This window comes from Bos grunniens, chromosome 13 (assembly GCF_055505025.1).
Source record: "Bos grunniens cultivar Pamir isolate PY7600 chromosome 13, Bosgru_T2T1.0, whole genome shotgun sequence".
Lineage (NCBI taxonomy): Eukaryota > Metazoa > Chordata > Mammalia > Artiodactyla > Bovidae > Bos > Bos grunniens.
In genome coordinates, this window is record NC_141177.1 from 79,793,541 (window position 1) to 79,811,198 (window position 17,658).

Below are 17,658 nucleotides of genomic sequence, written 5' to 3' on the forward strand. Positions count from 1 at the left end.
TGCTTTGGCACACAGATTTTTCACTGGGAAAATGACATCTGAAGGCTACATGTAAAACAACTCCTTCTGCAGTTGAGAAAAGTACAGGGCTGTGTTGTGGTTTATAGGTTTCTTGACCTGGGGACAATTTTGATTTGCACCAAAGCTGCCCCATGGAGATAGAGATGTGAAAAGAATTAGAACTTGGCTTGCATTTGAATCTGCTCCCCTGCAGAGAAACAGCCTATTTCCCAACCTCAGCTGAAAACACATCATCCTGTTTTAGCTGACAAATAATCAGAGCTTTTCCAAATGACTATTCCCAAGCCACTCTGAGTTCCAAGGATAGATTTTGAATCAGGTGCATGTGAAATACAAACAGTGCTCCAGTTGGGAAGGAAAAGATGAAGCTTGAGCCTTAACAAGCAAAATGCACACATTAATAAAAGCCATGCACAGCCTCAAGTCCATGTAAGGTATGGATCAACCAGCAAGAGCAAGGTTCCCATCGGAATCTTCCCAGCGTACAGCCATGACTCATGCCCAGAGCCATCTTGTCCCTGCAAGAAAAGCATAAATCATCATCCATTCTTAAAAATGATGCCAAAAGTGCATTTTATTCAAATGCATTCCTTAAAATAATTGCTGAGAAAATAATACAAAAGTATTCAACTGACAACTGAGTCTTTCATCTTTAATGTTCACATCTGGAGGGAAAAATGTGTCATGGGTGGTTACAGTGGATTCTAAAGATGCTGGGAATTCCTAAACACACAAAACTGCATGAACATCAGAGCTGGTTTTATTCTTCTGAACAGGAAACTGCTGCCTCAGTCACACCTACAAAGAGGTCTCCTAAATTTTATGATGCAAACCTTATTGTGCTTTTCTTTCCTTTTGTTTTTTTTTCTTTCATAATTTAACCAATTATGGTTAGCATGAGGGGAAATAAAGGGTTTGTCTTTGATTCCTCTAAACCTTCTTTCCTATATCCTTTCCACTAACATCCAGACAAATCAGGATTCTTTTGCAATTATAATAAAGCTTCTCGACTCTGTTTCTTCTTCCTCTTAAGCTAACTCATTAAGTTTCATTTATACCTCCATCTCCTCCTCCACTATATGTTCCTGGTACCCCAGCCTCTGGGATTCTCCAGTGACTCAGTGGTAAAAGAATCTGCTTGCAATGCAGAAGCCTCGGGTTTGATCCCTGGGTGGGGAAGATCCCCTGGAGATGGAAATGGCAACCCACTCCAATATTCTTGCCTGGGAAATCCCGTGGACAGAGCAGCCTGGTGGGCTACAGTCCATGGAGTTCTGAAGAGTCAGGCACAACTTAGCTATTAAACAACAACCCCAGCCTCTGAAATGGGGATTTAAGAATATGATCCCAGAAACATGAGTAGAGGGAGTAGAAGAATATGCCAGGAAAGGGCAGAAAGTAAATGAAACTAGTTATCACTATTATCAAACTATTATTAAACTAGTTACCACTGTGGCAATTAGTGTTCAGAGAAACAGTGTAGAATATTCTTTAGAGTTACTACAACTGAAGGGCAAGGGACTGGGATATTTAGTTATCAAATCCCTGTCTGTCATGTTGGAAGGCTGTTTTGGGGACAATAGTTCTGTCATTTTGGCTTTCTCTGTGCTTAGGCTAAGGGCACTCTCCAGCATAAGCACACACACACACACACACACACACACACACACACACACATATATACCCACACATACATACATACCTCAAGCAAAGCAGCCTTGGGAACACAGAAGTGACTGCCAAAGGAATATGGACAATACACATACAACATCTGTTTCACCATCTGTTCATTTCTCCACTCAGCTCCTGCAGGAACTCTTGTTAAGCTTAGACTTTTTCCAGAAATTGCACTGCTTGATGTATTGGTTCATAGTTTAAAGACTCACAGCCACCGCTTCCTTCCTGAAGCTCCATGACATCACATGTTTCTGGATGTTCTCCGTTCTCTCTCATCACCCTATCATCCTTGCTGACTCCTCTTCCTCTACCCAAACTGGAAGTGTCAGGTCACTCAATTGTGCTAAGACCTTTCCTCTTCTCCTACCCTGGCTTGCTGAGTGAGCACATCTGCTCCTATGGTTTCAGTTACCACCTACAAATTTGATTGTCAAAATTATATTTTGGTAGCGCAGACCTCCCCTAACAATGAGGCTGATGGTCCAGGCAACATCGGACATCCTAGAGTCACTTCAGATGCTATGATTCGGCACAAAAGTCATATTCTGTCCCTTGCTTCCCCTGTTAGGAAAAAAAAAAAATGGCCTTCATCTAATATTTCCTATCTCGGTGGATAATACCACATTCCACTCAACGGGAAAAACTGGAAAATCAGCAGTCATGACACATACCTCCCTGTCTCCTGCCTCAACAGCATCCATTCAATTACCGGACCTCATCCACTGGATTCCATCAATGGATTATTTCCTTTTTAAAAAATGTATTTTATTGAAGTATAGTTGATTTACAATATGTTCATTTCTTCTGTACTGAAAAATGATTCAGTTACACATACATACACTCTTTTTCATATTCTTTTCCATTAGGGTTTATCACAGGATATTGGATATAGTCCCCTATGCTGTACAGTAGGACCTTGTTGCTATTATATACAGCATGGATGTGGACCTTATCCATGCTGTATGCAGAAGTTTGCATTTGCTAATCCCAAACTCCCACTCGATCCATCCCCCACCTTCCTCCCAGCTCTCTATGTCTATGAGTCTGTTTCTGTTTTGTAGATAAGTTCGTTGTGTCATATTTTAGATTCCAAATGTAACTGGTATCGTATAATATTTGTCTTTCTCTTTCTGACTTAACTTTGCTTCGTATGATAATCTCTAGTTGCATTCATGTTGCACATGGCATTATCTCATTCCTTTTTGTTGTTGTTGCTGTTAGGTGCTAACTTATATCTGACTCTTTTGCAACCCCATGGACTGTAGCCCACCAGGTTCCTCTGTCCATGAGATTTCTGAGGTAAGAATACTGGAACAGGTTGCCATTTCCTTCTCCAGGGGATATTCCCAATCCAGGGATTGAACCTGCATCTTCTGCACTGCAGGCAGATTCTTTACGGCTGAGCCACTGGGGAATTCCTTTTTTATGACTATGTAGTATCCCACTGTGTATATATACCACATCTTTACATCAATGGATTATTTCTTAAATCCTTCCATCACCTATCACATAGCTTCCTCAGATCCATTCCCCATGCTGCAGTCTGAGCAAGCAGTTAACAGTCAGCTCTGATAGTGTTCCTGCCCTTTGATTTGACTCTTTTCTGCTTCTCCTGTTCCATCCAGCACTACTTTCTACCTAAACTTTCCTGTACTACATTTTGATTCTGGGAAGTGCCATACTGCCTCTGACCTGGGGATCTTCATAACTGCTATTGCCTTGTCCTAACGCCACTTCTCCCAGCATCTCTTTCCATGAACCAACATCTCCACATCCTTCACATATAAGCTTAACCATGACTGCCTTAAAGAAGCCTTTCTTGCTTTTCCTGATTCCTTTAAGAAAAGGATTGGTTTACCCCCATTATTCCATCCTTAGAACAATTCACCGAACTCTTGACTCTTATTGTAATTATAATTAGTTATTTATGTAATAGTTACTTGTCTAGTGTTAGCTCCCTAAGAAAAGGTAATTGTGTCACCTAAATTCACAAATATCCAGCACCTTAAACAATGGTAATTACTCAATGAATGTTTTTGTAAGCCCATTGACAATTCAGAAAAATTAACTATGCCAAGCTTGAGCTATATTTGTTCTTAGTTTTACTAGCTACTCCTCTGCTTCTGTTCATAGGATGTTTATTATCCTAAGAATACTGGAAACACAGTAAGTTTTCTGGGGCTGCTATAACAAAGTACACAAGCAGGGTGGCTTAAAAAACATTAATGTATGGCTTCACAGATTTTGAGGCTAGAAGTCTGAAATCAAGGTGTCAGTGAGGTCAGTTTCCTCTAAGAGCCACAAGGGAAAGGTCTGTTCTGGGCCTCTCTCTCTGGCTTATTGATGGCTATGTTCATATTCACAGGGTGTTCTTACTATATATGTATATCTGTGTCCAAATGTATTCTTTTTATAAAAGTACCAGTCATACTGGTTTAGGATCACCCTCATGATGTTAAAAAATTACATCTGCAATGATCTTATTTCCAAACACGGTCAAATTTCCAGGTACTGGTGGTTAGGATTTCAACATCTGAATTTGAGAGGGAGTATACAATTCAACCAATGACAATATCTGAGCATTTCAGCAGCAGGGTTGATAAATGACTAGATTCACATTGTCAATAGATCATGGCTTTAGGTTGAAGAAAAGATTGGATGGAGCAAGACAGGCCTGGTGGAAGCTGGGGGCCTACTCTCATGCTTGCAGCAACATCCATGAGTGTGGTTTCTCTATTGGCATTGTCCAGGATCAAAGCTCAGCCTTACTGCATGCCTGCAGCATAAGAATCATGACCCTAGGGTCAGTTTTCTTATCCATAAAAGGGCTATAGTTTTAGCATCACATAATTTCATAATGCTGGAGGAAAGACCCCAAACTAGATTAATCTGGGATCTGACATATTAATTTCTATTTTCCTTTAATATATCATCATAACACTCAAAAAAGAAAAAAAAAGTTCAATTTTTTAAGACCAAATCAGCCATTAAAATGGCTTGTAACATAATGATGTTTATATGAACATATGTAATATTTTGTGCCAAAGAAGAAAAGACTGGGCATTCTTCAAACATTTCAGTTTTCTGTATTATGCAGACATCTTGCAGGACTATCCAATAGAAAAGTGGATCTTGGATCTTCATATCAGTTCAGTCAGTTCAGTTCAGTCGCTCAGTCGTGTCTGACTCTTTGCGACCCCATGAATCACAGCACGCCAGGCCTCCCTGTCCACCACCAACTCCCAGAGTTCACTCAGACTCACGTCCATCGAGTCAGTGATGCCATCCAGCCATCTCATCCTCTGTTGTCCCCTTTTCCTCCTGCCCCCGATCCCTCCCAGCATCAGAGTCTTTTCCAATGAGTCAACTCTTCCCATGAGGTGGCCAAAGTATTGGAGTTTCAGCTTCAGCATCATGTCCTTCCAATGAACACCCAGGACTGATCTCCTTTAGAATGGACTGGTTGGATCTCCGTGCAGTCCAAGGGACTCTCAAGAGTCTTCTCCAACACCACCGTTCAAAAGCATCAATTCTTCAGCACTCAGCTTTCTTCATAGTCCAACTCTCACATCCATACATGACTACTGGAAAAACCATAGCCTTGACTAGATGGACCTTTGTTGCAAAAGTAATATCTCTGCTTTTGAATTTGCTATCTAGGTTGGTCATAACTTTCCTTCCAAGGAGTAAGCGTCTTTTAATTTCATAGCTGCAATCACAATCTGCAGTGATTTTGGAGCCCAGAAAAATAAAGTCTTACACTGTTTCCCCATCTATTTCTCATGAAGTGATGGGACCAGATGCCATGATCTTAGTTTTCTGAATGTTCAGCTTTAAACCAACTTTTTCACTCTCCTCTTAGTTCCTCTTCACTTTCTGCAATAAGGGTGGTGTCATCTGCATATCTGAGGTTAGTGATATTTCTCCCAGCAATCTTGATTCCAGCTTGTGCTTCTTCCAGCCTAGCATTTCTCATGATGTACTCTGCATAGAAGTTAAATAAGCAGGGTGACAATATACAGCCTTGATATACTCCTTTTCCTATTTGGAACCAGTCTGTTGTTCCATGTCCAGTTCTAACGGTTGCTTCCTGACCTGCATACAAATTTCTCAAGAGGCAGGTCAGGTGGTCTGGTATTCCCATCTCTTTCAGAATTTTCCACAGTTTATTGTGATCCACACAGTTAAAGGCTTTAGCATAGTCAATAAAGCAAAAATAGATGTTTTTCTGGAACTCTCTTGCTTTTTCGATGATCCAGTGGATGTTGGTAGTTTGATCTCTGGTTCCTCTGACTTTTCTAAAAGCAGCTTGAACATCTGGAAGTTCATGGTTCACATACTGCTGAAGCCTGGCTTGCAGAATTTTGAGCATTACTTTACTAGCATGTAAGATGAGTGCAATTGTGCAGTAGTTTGGGCATTCTTTGGCATTGCCTTTCTTTGGGATTGGGATGAAAACTGACATATAGGTAAGAAATATGAACTGGAGTGGAAACCAAAGAGTCATCACATTTAAAACACCCTCATATTGTCTTCTCTTTCATGCCAATCCGTTCTTTTTTCTTCCTTTTCCTTTCATTACTTAGACTAATCCCCACCCTTATTTTTATCACTACAAATAATGGAACTCTGGATCTTGTCCCAAGAGAAAAGTTGTTCAACTTATTTTTCCTTCCCAGTCCTTGGCACATCTGTTGGGTGACCCACTCGGACACTTCAGAGGGTGGTGCCTCCCACCCCCTCAAGCCACAGAAACAAAGCTTAGTCATTGCATATTCTTGGCTTTTGCCTTTGTCATCATTTTAATTTTTTGAACATTGCTTTATCATTAACTCATTTCACTTATGTAAAGAGAATAAACCAGAGATAGTTAAGGAGTGCCTCTGATTATTCTGGAACCAAAAAAAGAATTGCAGCATCGCTATTGTCCAGTTTGCAGAAGACAATGGCCATTTTGACATGGGAGAATTCTAAATCACAGGACAATGTAATTTTTTATTCTGTAAATTGTATTATGCAGCACGCTAAATCAGAACCGTATTGTGGACAACATTTTACTAAGAACACAAAGGGAAATGGATTATTTCCTAACCCAGGGATCCCATGTCTCTTGCATTGCAAGCAGATTCTTTATCACTGAGCCAATGGGGAAGCTTATATAGGAAGGAGGCACATCTGAAATTTTGGGAATGGTACACATATGACAACAAAAGATATTAATAGACCATAGGATCCATTTCATTTTCTATAAGGTTGCTGGATTTGCTAGATCTCCCTTACAGATGTCCAGATTGCAAAATATAAAAAATAAGCAATGTTTCAGTTCAGTTCAGTTCAGTCGCTCAGTCGTGTCCGACTCTTTGCGACCCCATGAATCGCAGCACGCCAGGCCTCCCTGTCCATCACCAACTCCCGGAGTTCACTCAGACTCACGTCCATCGAGTCAGTGAGCCCACCCAGCCATCTCATCCTCTGTCATCCCCTTCTCCTCCTGCCCCCATATCCCTCCCGGCATCAGAGTCTTTTCCAATGAGTCAATTCTTCCCATGAGGTGGCCAAAGTACTGGAGTTTCAGCTTTAGCAACATTCCTTCCAAAGAAATCCCAGGGCTGATCTCCTTCAGAATGGACTGGTTGGATCTCCTTGCAATCCAAGGGACTCTCAAGAGTCTTCTCCAACACCACAGTTCAAAAGCATCAATTCTTGCATCAGCAAAAAAACCAGTTGAGCTGATAAACTAGTTATGGGCATAGTTTGAATGAAGGCTTTGACTGCTGTTGTCATTGTTCTTCTGCTTCTCCTTTTACACTCGAATGTAGCCAAGGCTCATACATTAAAAACTAAACCTAGAAGGTCTTCTGTGAATCCTCACCCTGCCCATGCATGACCACTGAGGTGGGATGATTGAAAATGTAGCTAAGCACCCCCAGAAGTTTTAGCTAAATATTTAAATCATAAACTTTGGTGTATACTTATTGTTTGGAGAAATTAAAATGGATTTAATTCTAATGAATTATTCTTCTGTCATAGCTAATGGCCCACAGTTGCCTCCAGTTCTAGAGGATTTCCCTCATCAAAACACTGCCATTTGCCCAGGAGATCACCTCCCATACCCCACTTCCAATGACTGGCTGACATGAAAACTGCAAAAGGCCAGCCAGTCACCTCCACAGAGAAATAGGTCCATGGTGTCACACTCCATAGCCTCAACTGGATCAGTCTAAAGTCAGAAACATCCAGCAAAGACTACACGGCTCCTTCCCCAACCATACCTGCTTCCTTCACCACCCACCTCTTTCTTCTGAAAGCCCTATACCAGTAAGTCACAGGTATCTGAATCTCTTCCTCAGACTCTGCTTCTAAAGTAGAGGACCTAAGTCAGGCCATAGCTCTTAATCTAAGAGATACATTGTTTCACGTATTTACTTTATTGACTTCTCAGGACCATGCTATTATAGGAAGCCTTCTTAGACATCTGTGGTCACAATGTCATCACAGATCACCAGTAACATTAATGAAATCATTACAGTATTCACATTTGAATCAATGTGCCTCCCCCACAGAAATGTATGCAACAGTGAACAGGTGATGTCCAATGTTTCCCTGACGTAAAGTGGTGTCTTTTCCATTAGGAGAAAAGGAGATGAAGAAGGGAGAAGGAAAAGAAATGAAAGAGAAAAGAATAAAAGAAAAGAGGAAAATGACAGGGGCAGAGAAAGGAGAGGGGAAGAAAAGGAAGGAGGTAAAGACAGACAGATATAACGGAAAGAAGAGGCCATGATAGACACCTATTTTATTGGCTTTTAACCTTTTCATGCTCTAACTCAGTCACGTCTGATTCTTTGTGACCCATGAACTGTAGCCTGCCAGGCTCCTCTTGTCCATGGACTTTCTCAGACAGGAATATGGAGCAGGTTGCCATTTCCTCCTCCAGAGGATCTTTCTGACCCAGGGATTGAATCTGTGCCTCCTGGAAGTCTCCTGCATTGGCAGGAAGGTTCCTCACCGCTAAGCCACGTGGGAAGCCCTTTAGCCTCTTAGGTGATCCCTGGTCTCTCTTCATGGTTGGAAAGGCTCCATGGGCCAGTTTTCCTCTCTGATTCTTTGTGATGTGGAACAGTTGGAAATGCTTTCATCACAGGCTGAGCTTCAGTGCAGAACTTGGCTGAGAATCACTTTTCTACTAAGAACTGTGAGGAGTTTCCAGGGAGGGCTTGTAAACTAGTTATCTCTGCTGATGACCACATCTGTGAGCACATCTGTGGTACAGAAACATGCTATGTAATACAGAGGATCGTGTGTTCTGTGACTTTCTGCCATGTGGGCTTGGTTTCCTACCACATTCAAGACGTCCTTTTCTTATGAAAAAGAATCAGTATATAGATGGGTGATAGCCCACCCATAGGGTAAGAAGGAGGCTTGTCTGTTTTTCATTTGGTGTCCAAGCAGGGTCAAATAGTGTAGGATTCATTTAGAAATTTTTTAGAACTTCTAATATGAGCCCATTCCCAAGGCACTGAGGATGCAGAATGCCTCCCATGTGTCAGATTCAACAACACCCATAATATTTTATATCAGCTCAGGGAACTATCATAACACCCATTGAACTTGGCACCCTGGTTCTCATTTCCCAGAGGGTCAAAACAGTCCAAGGTCAGGAAACTAGGAAATGAAGAAACTCATCTTCAAAACCAGGCTGGAAGGATTTCTGAGTCCAAGGTCTGCTTATCAGCAGCAGGGGAGGGGACTTCTCAGGTGACCACCACCATCTAATTAAGGGGACACCTTTGTACCTGGAAGAAGTGATATTTGCAATGGTTTTTTACCTTTGAAATATCTGCTCTGCCCAATCTCCCAAAGTCTGTAGCCATCTACCACCCTCCAAAGGTGAAGTTGCTCAGTTGTGTCTGACTTTTTGCAACTCCAATGACTGTAGCCTACCAGGCTCCTCCATCCATGAAATTTTCCAGGCAAGAGTTCTGGAATGGGTTGCCATTTCCTTCTCCAGGGGATCTTCCTGATCCAGGGATTGAACCCGGGTCTCCTGCATTGTAGGCAGATGCTTTACCATCTGAGCCACCACCCTCAAAGAATATGAAAAAAATCACTACATCACATAGGATATTTCTAAAGCACAAGACAGAATATATAAAGTTAGAAGAAAAGAATGTATGCAACTGGACAGCTATTATAAGGATTACTCAAGATGACTATGAGGAAAAGAGAAAGATTGTCAGTAGAAGATTTTTGTTTGAGCTTATGGGGCTGAAGAAATTGGAAATAAATGTGGTCACTCTTAAGGAATCTGAGCCCCAAAGCTGTAGTTCGGTGTTCCTAGGAATCTGATAGCTACAGGCATCTGCTCAGAACAACCTGCTCAGTGACCTTTGACTTCATCCCTGCTTTTAGTAAATATGGAAAGAAGATAATTTAAAGTAGCTTGAAAAAAACCACCAAACTTTATTGTTAAAGAAGAGCAGAAAAAAAAAAAAAAAAAAAAAAAAGAAGAGCAGAAAGCCTGTCAATCAGTCACCTAAAAAAGTCAATCAGTCTGGTTTGAAATTTAATCATCAAAGAGGGGCAGGACTAAATGATTTCCAAATTTTCTTCCAATGATATTTTAGAATTTTAAGATATGTTATCTAGAAAATGTACCTGATGGGTGGCAATATGGCAAAATTATGAGGTTATAAACATTTGCCAAGAATCTCAATAGCCTTCTGAACCTAAAATATTGGCAAATGCTACTTATGTTATTTTTGAACAGAAATTATTTTACATTCTTTGATATAAATTATAGCATGACTTTCTTTTTTTTAGTTCCAAAAATAAGTGATATGATTCACATGCCTTAGTTAATAAATTAATGGAAAGAAAAATGAGTAAATAAACTTTGCGAAGCCATTTAAAATCAGCACAGGCATTGTTGCAAAGATAATAGTCATTTCAGTAGATTGTTGTTCAAAAGCTTCCACTGTTTACAATTACTGGTGCAGGTAGATTATGCTTATAAAATATGTTCCAGCATATTCTAGAAACACATGGTTTTGTTATCAGGACATCTATATGCTTTTTAAATAAAAATAATTATGTGCAATTGAAACATGTGTTGTTCCTTTGCCTCCTCATTCTGAATCTAATTTTAAATAAGTGTTAGAAAAGGACCAGGATATTTGAAATTGCTGGAATCTTCTGTCCATCAACAAGGATAATGTGCATGATAACACTGAGTCATCACAGCCCTTGAGAGCTCTCTAGTTCAGTTGAATGACTGATATCCATGAACACTCAGCAGAACCTCTTGGCTTTATCTAGGAGGCCAGTATGAGATGACAACCACATCTGTGAGCACATCTGTGGTACAGAAATAAGGTTTTTTCTAATGAGGAAGGACCAGGACAATAAAAGGCATATTTCAGAGAAATGCTAAGAAGTGTTTCCCTGGCTTTATTCTTGGAATATCCTAGACACACTTCATGAATACTGGGCTTCCACAGTTAGAGTTCATAGTCACAGTCAGGCTGCACTAGGAAAAAACTTTGTTTGTATGCTGCTGCTAAGTCGCTTCAGTCGTGTCCGACTCTGTGCAACCCCATAGATGGCAGCCCACCAGGCTCCCCTGTCCCTGGGATTCTCCAGGCAAGAACACTGGAGTGGGTTGCCATGTCGTTCTCCAATGCATGAAAGTGAAAAGTGAAAGTGAAGTCGCTCAGTCGTGTCCGACTCTTAGCGACCCCATGGACTGCAGCCCACCAGGCTCCTCTGTCCATGGGACTCTCCAGGCAAGAGTACTGGAGTGGGGTGCCATTGCCTTCTCCATTGTTTGTGTAGGTACATGAATTAATGAATGAACATCAAGGGAAAGGTACACTACACTCATTCTAGATTTCTCTGACAATGCTCAATTTTCCCAGAGGAATATTAGAAACTCTCATTGCCAAGGAGGTAAAATAAAGCTGTTTACTTTAATTTACAGATATGAAGTTAAGGCATAGAAAGATTAAGAGAAATATCCACAGATGTATCTCAATCTCATACAGATTGAGAAACCTGTACGCAAAGAAGTGGTGGGATGAGGATTGTAACTAGTCAGTCTGACTCCATGGTCCACACTCTTAGTCATTTCCCACCACTGCTTAGAATCTATAGACCTCAAGACACGGGGCAAAACTTAAATGGAAAGCCAGGGGGCGGACTATCTCCTCATCAAAGCATAGGATCTGTGCACCAGAGTAGACACATGCACTGTCACCTATAACAAGAAGATGCCTTTAGGACTACAGGACTGCATCCAGGGCAAAGTGAGCAGAAAATGTAATCAGCAGCCAAAGAGGAATATGAGGCTATTTGGGGAACATTAGAAAAACCTCATTTCAGGAAGAAGATAAATGCCTTGACGGTGCTTCATATCTCTTTAGAACAATATGCTAAGATTTAAGAAGAATCTTAACATATTAAGATGCAGAAGATGTTAAGAAGAAGAATACACAGATGAACTATACAAAAAAGATCTTCATGACTCAGATAATCACAATGGTGCAATCACTCACCTAGAGCCAGACATCCTCAAATGTAAAGTCAAGTGGGCCTTAGAAAGCATCACTATGAACAAAGCTAGTGGAGGTGATGGAATTCCAGTTGAGCTATTTCAAATCCTGAAAGATGATGCTGTGAAAGTGCTGCACTCAATATGCCAGCAAATTTGGAAAACTCAGCAGTGGCCACAGGACTGGAAAAGGTCACTTTCCATTCCAACCCCAAATAAAGGCAATGCCAAAGAATGCTCAAACTACCACACAATTGCACTCATATCACATGTTAGTAAAGTAATGCTCAAAATTCTCCAAACCAGGCTTCAGCAGTATGAGAACTGTGTTCAAGCTGGATTTAGAAAAGGCAGAGGAACCAGAGATCAAATTACCAACATCCGCTGGATCATCAAAAAAGCAAGAGAGTTCCAGAAAAATATCTACTTCTGCTTTATTGACCATGCCAAAGCCTTTGACTGTGTGGATCACAATAAACTGTGGAAAATTCTGAAAGAGATGGGAATAACAGACAACCTGACCTGCCTCTTGAGAAACCTATATGCAGGTCAGGAAGCAACAGTTAGAACTGGACATGGAACAACAGACTGGTTCCAAATAGGAAAAGGAGTATGTCAAGGCTGTATATTGTCACCCTGTTTATTTAACTTATGTGCAGAGTACATCATGAGAAACGTTGGGCTGCATGAATCACAAGCTGGAATCAAGAATGCCGGGAGAAATAGCAATAACCTCAGATACGCAGAGGATACAATCCTTATGACAGAAAGAGAAGAATTAAAGAGCCTCTTGATAAAAGTGAAAGAGGAGAGTGGAAAAGTTGGCTTAAAGCTCAACATCTAGAAAACTAAGATCATGGCATCTGCTCCCATCACTTCACGGCAAATAAATGGGGAAACAATGGAAACAGTGGCAGATTTTATTTTCTTGGGCTCCAAAATCACTGCAGATAGTGACTGCAGTCATGAAATTAAAAGACACTTGCTCTTTGGAAGAAAAGTTATGACCAACCTAGACAGCATATTAAAAAGCAGGAACATTACTTTGCCAACAAAGTTCTGTCTAGTCAAAGCTATGGTTTTTCTAGTAGTCATGTATGGATGTGAGAGTTGGACTATAAAGAAAGCTGAGTGCTGAAATATTGATGGCTTTGAACTGTGATGTTGAAGACTCTTGAGAGTCCCCTGAACCGCAAGGGGATCCAACTAGTCCATCCTAAAGGAAATCAGTCCTGAATATTCACTGAAAGGACCAAGGTTGAAGCTGAAACTCCAATACTTTGGCCACCTGATGTGAAGAATTGACTCATTTGAAAAGACCCTGATGCTGGGAAAGATTGAAGGTGGGAGAAGAAGGGGATGACAGAGGATGAGATGGTTGGATAGCATCAGCTATGCAATGGACATGAGTTTGGGTTAACTCCAAGAGTTGGTAATGGACAGGAAGACCCCTGTGACTCTTTGCAACCCCATGGTGAGTCCATGGGGTTGCAAAGAGTTGGACATGACTGAACAACTGAACTGAGCTGAACCGAACTGAGAAAAATACATAGGGAAGCAACTTCGTATTCCCCCAGCAATCACAGAAACATTCTGACAACTCCTCTCAAAGACATGTCTACTTGTACCTTTCCATTAAATTATAATGACCAACATGTCCTAAAAAGCATTTTTCTAGCCCTTAGTCCTGGAGAAGGCAATAGCACCCCACTCCAGTACTCTTGCCTGGAAAATCCTATGGACGGAGGAGCCTGGTAGGCTGCAGTCCATGGTGTTGCTAAGAGTTGGATACAACTGAGCAACTTCATTTTCACTTTTCACTTTCATGCATTGGAGAAGGAAATGGCAACCCACTCCAGTGTTCTTGCCTGGAGAATCCCAGGGACGGGGGAGCCTGGTGGGCTGCTGTCTATGGGGTCACACAGAGTTGGACACGACTGAAGTGACTTAGCAGCAGCAGCCACAGCCCTCAGTCCAGATCTCGCTTGCATCAACTGAGGGGAGAGGGAATTTTTCCACACTGGGTCCTCACTGGCACTAACATTCATGGGGCAGGGACTGCTAAAGTCAACTCCCATGTGGTTTTCATGGCAACAGAAGGACAAAGACAAGGTTGCCAGCTCTAGGCTGACACACAGATGCTAAGGGAAGAAACATAACTCTGATGATATTGGAGCTGGAGCCTGGATGTAGGGTTTCTATAGTGAGAGTTTCTAATTTTCCTCTGGGAAAACTGAGTGTTGTCAGAAAAAGCGGGGATGAACGTAGTGTATCATTCCCTTGGAAATTTGACATTTATTCATTCAATCATCTATGTACATAAAAGTAGCATAATTTTCAGAGAAGCCTGTGGGGATAATTTTCTAATATTCCCATACCTGTTACTGTTTATAAAGTTTCAATCCTGATGAGGAGGAACAAATCAAATTGTAATCAAAATAAGTGTTCTGAAGATGAAAGTGCAAGCATTGAAAAATGAAATAATGATAACTAGTTGCTCTTTTTTCCTTTTCTTCCTTTCTTTCTTCTTTCATTTCTTTCTTTCTTCTTCTTTTTTTTTTGAAACTACATGCTTTTCTGATACACAAGTTAACAACTGTCTTCTTTCCTCCCAGGTTCAATTGGCTTATGTGAGGATAAAGAGGATCCTTCTCCCAACTTTATTAAGGTATAACTGACAAATAAAATTGTAAGCCATTTAAAGCTGCAGCATTAAGCCTCCCAAAAATTTTGCCAGGAAGGTGAAATAAAGACAGAAAATTAAGGCATGGAAATATTAGCAGATATATCCACAGCGGCATAGCATGATGATTTGACGTGTGTGTACATTGTGAAAGGATTGCCCCCATCTAGTTAATTAACATCTGTCACTTCACATAGTTACCCTTTTTCCTCCCGTCAGTAAGAACATTTCAATTCTACTCTCTTAGCAGATTTCAATTATATAATACAGTGTTAGCAACTGTAGTCACACAATGTTTTGTATTAGATCCACAAACCTTATTCATCTTAGAGCTGGAAGTCTGTACTCATGACCAGCCTCACTCTGTTGCCCCCACTCCCTGAGCTCCTGGTAACCAACATTCTGCTCTGTTTCTCTGAGTTCTGCCTTATAGACTCCACATATAAGTGAGATCATACAGCATTGGTCTTTCTGGGTCTGACTTATGTAACTTAGCATAATGCCTTTCAGGTTCATCCATGTTGTCACAAATAACAGGTTTTCCTTTTTTCTTAAGGCTGAATAGTACTCCTCTGTGTATGTGTGTGTATTTCACATCTTCTTTAGCTAACCATCGTGCCATTTCCATTCCCTGACTTTTGGGAGTAATGAAGTAATGAACACGGAAGCATAGATATCTCTTTAAGATGACTGTTTCATTTTTCTTTGAAATTTTTGAATTTTTTTGAATTCAAAAAAACTTTGAATTTTTCTCTAGAAGTGGGACTGCAGAAAGGACAACCTGACTTAGGGGAACAAGCACAACTTCCAAGATGCTCTAGCCATTCTTGGGATCATTCTACTTTCACACAAGGGTTGATGGGTGGTGTTGTTTCTTTTGCATCAGCCTCCCAAGAGTTAGCCCATTCTCCAAGCATCTGAATTAGTGAATCTTTTTTTTTTTTTAGCCTTGTTTCCCAAACACTTAATTATGGACAATGTAAAACCACATAGCTCTTTACTCATCACCGAAGAAATAGTGTTCCTTATGTTATTCCTCATACTTCTTTGTCCAGACAAGTTTTAAATGAGTCAAACCATAGTGTTTCTACTATATATTTCATTTTGAATAATCTCTACCCCAAGGAATGTTTATTTACCGCTTGCTGTGTGGCTTAGGTTTTCATTTACACCATTTCACAAACAATTCTTAAATTTTGTCCAGCATCAGTGAAACAAAGAATGAACTATTCCTGACAATTTACACTTCATTTTGAGGTGTAGACAGCCTTTCTTTGACATTCAGTCAATCCACATTGCATAACTTATCTCTATCTTTAAAATACATCTACCTCCAGGTCTCTTCCAATCTTCGTCTTGATCTAGCAAGAGTTTTCTCCGTTTTTAACCTTGGCAAAGGCTAGAAAAAGCTGTGAAATAACACAAGCAAAGGATTTAACTATTCTAGTTCTGGTCGGACTGCCCCACGGATTCCATGTAGGTACATATACATTGCTAAGAACATGAGAGTCATTTCCGTGAGTTTACCTGTTGAACTAAGCCTTCAGCCTTACTTGATAATCACTTGTTTGTTTCTAAGTATTGGGTAAACCATGAAACTCCATATACTTTGCAATTTGAAAACTCAGGAAGCACATAATTGTGCTTTTGACCTAGGGGAAAATACAGTGAATTTTGCAAAGTTTCAGCAATTTTTTCACCAGCCTGTGCATTTTAAATAACACATGTAAAATGTTTCTTTCACATGTCATTACTCACATTTCTCCCTATATGTCTATGTAGGGCTACTTAGAGGAGTAAATGAAATAAAGTGTTTACTTAAGGTTTAGCAGAAATTACTTGTCCACTACATAAGAAAAAATTTTCCAAATGGAAGTTTAAAAAGCCTTCACAGTGTTATTGAATACCATTTCCTGCCATGAGGACTAAATAGAATGAAAATCAAAGTAAAATCCTTAGTTGCCAGTCCTCGAAATGAATGCCAAAATGAGCAGACATTGAAAGGCAATACTGATGCCCATGTAGAAAGCGTATACATAAGCAATTTTAGCTATTTGCTACATCAGTTGGGAATCAGCTTTTTCACCTCAAATAAGCAAGGACAAGCTGAGTGTTTGGCACAAACTAAGAGTATCTTAAGTAAAACCAGGAGCCACTGAAAGCAGAATGGATAGGATAGCAGGCATACTCTGTTCTGGAGAGCATATGAGAGTTGTCATTTATACTCACAGCCCTGATGGGGAATACAGAACATGAAATGGCAGGCCAGGAATTTGAGGACTTAAGATCTGGTGCATTTTTAAAACTGAACTAATTAATTAATTGTATTTTTGGCTGAGCTGGATCTTCACCACTGTGTGTGGGCTCTCTCTACTTGCTGTGAGCAGGGGCTACTCTCTGGTTGCAGTGTGCAGACGTCTTATTGCATTGGCTTCTCTTGTTGAGGAGGTCTAGAGTGAGACGGCATTAGCAGTTATGGCACATGGATTTAGTTGCCCCATGGCATGGGGAACCTTCCCAACCAGGGATTGAATCAATGCCCCCAGCACTGGTAGGCATTCTTAACCACTGGACCACCTGGGAAGTCCTGGTGTATTTTTAAAACATAAAAAGAGAAAAAAAAAAAAAAGATTATTTTATGTAACCTTTCTAGATTTTAGTCGGCAACAACAGTCTTGGTATTAGTTTAAAAGAAACAACTCACGTAAATAACAGTAAAATGATATGAAAG

The 17,658-nt window shown here is 40.5% G+C and overlaps 1 long non-coding RNA gene across 1 annotated transcript in view; it reads right to left on the minus strand.

Moving 5' to 3' along the window:
* Positions 1–312: 312 nt before the first annotated feature.
* Positions 313–17,658, minus strand: part of LOC147361284 (uncharacterized) — a 38,760-nt gene continuing 21,414 nt past the window's right edge. Inside the window, exon 2 of the long non-coding RNA XR_015140011.1 lies at positions 313–539. This is a non-coding gene — a long non-coding RNA (uncharacterized LOC147361284). The remainder of the gene's footprint in view (positions 540–17,658) is intronic.